Below are 1,496 nucleotides of genomic sequence, written 5' to 3'. Positions count from 1 at the left end.
ATGTTACCATTCTGAGAAGTTCTCTCAGGCTGTGATAAACTATCCTACTTATGACAAGGAATTATATGCCTTGGTCCAGAGTGTGAAAAAGTGGAAACACTACCTGATCAGCAAGGAGACCATCATCCATACAGATCATCAGCCCTTACAGTATCTTCAATCACAGACCAAGTTGTAGCAATCTCGTCATTTCAGGTGGATGGGTTTTCTTCAACAGTTTCATCTGGTAATAAAGTATAAGAAGGGCACTAGCAACAAAGTGGCCGATATGCTATCTCGCCCTCCTATTCTGCTTTTGTTATTTATTTGCATAATGCTTCGTTATCTTTTGAAAGTTATGCTGAACAATACACTAACAATGATGACTTTAAGGAGATTTATGCAAAACTAACCCACGGTTCATAGGTGGACAACTATCACTTGCAGGGGAAATTGTTGTATCACCTTGGCAAATTGTGCATACCCACAAGAGAAAGGGTACATGTAATCCGGGAGGCCCACACCTCCCTTGTGTCTAGTCATTTTGGTATTGAAAAACTTTGTGTCATGTACAAAGATTTTGTTTTTGGCCTCATATGAAGAACATTGTGACTCACTATGTAAAGGGTTGTATGATGTGTTCTGTTTCAAAGCCCTCTAATAGAAAACTCGGGCTCTACACACCACTCCCTATTCCGAGTCGTCCATGGGAAAGTGTGTTGATGGATTTTGTAGGAGGTTTTCCTTTGTCTAGAAAAATTCACGACTATTTGTATGTCGTTGTTGACCGTTTTAGTAAGATGTGTATTTTAATGCCTTGTAAAAGGTAGGCATAACAAACTGCTTATCTTTTCTTTCAACATGTTTGGGTCCATTTTGGGTTGCCCACATCGATTGTGTCAGATTGGGACTCTCGCTTTCTCGGAGAGTTTTGGACCAGCTTGTGGAAGATGATGGACACCAAGTTGAAAAGAAGCACAACATTCCATCCACAGACAACGCACAAACAGAGGTTGTAAACCACATCGTGGTACACTTGTTGCGAGGCTATTGTGGAAAACATCCTAAGTTGTGGGATGAGCATCTTCCATATGTGTAGCATTCCTACAACCGAGCAGTGCACTCATATATGCATCGTTCACCATTTGAGACTTTTGTTGTCCATCTACCATAGTAGACTCACTCATTCATATATGATGAGGGGGCCCTTTTAACTCAGCGGTAGAGTAACGCCATGGTAAGGCGTAAGTCATCGGTTCAAGTCCGATAAAGGGCTCATGTTTCCCACGAAGAAAGAAGGCTCGGGTGTCCATTTCTATTACATAGAGAGAAATATTTTCACCGAAATATGAATATGAAAATGACAACAAATCGGATTCGGATCCAGTCCGTTTTTTATCTTCTTTTATGAGGCGAACGACGGGAATTGAACCCGCGCGTGGTGGATTCACAATCCACTGCCTTGGTCCACTTGGCTACGTCCGCCCCGGAAAAACCAATTTATCTATCTACAGTCA

At 41.7% G+C, this 1,496-nt stretch overlaps 1 non-coding gene across 1 annotated transcript; it reads left to right on the top strand.

Moving 5' to 3' along the window:
* Window positions 1-1,183: 1,183 nt before the first annotated feature.
* TRNAT-GGU (transfer RNA threonine (anticodon GGU)) lies at window positions 1,184-1,255 on the top strand. Its single transcript has one exon. It is a non-coding gene; the product is annotated as a tRNA-Thr (tRNA).
* The last annotated feature ends 241 nt before the right edge of the window (window positions 1,256-1,496 follow it).

The sequence above is a fragment of the Pinus tabuliformis genome, chromosome X, assembly GCF_031772625.1.
Source record: "Pinus tabuliformis cultivar Carrire ecotype Pingquan chromosome X, CPIR1, whole genome shotgun sequence".
In the NCBI taxonomy this organism is placed as follows: Eukaryota; Viridiplantae; Streptophyta; class Pinopsida; order Pinales; family Pinaceae; genus Pinus; species Pinus tabuliformis.
Note: the sequence above shows the minus strand (reverse complement) of the source record. Positions and strands in the feature narration are given on the sequence as shown.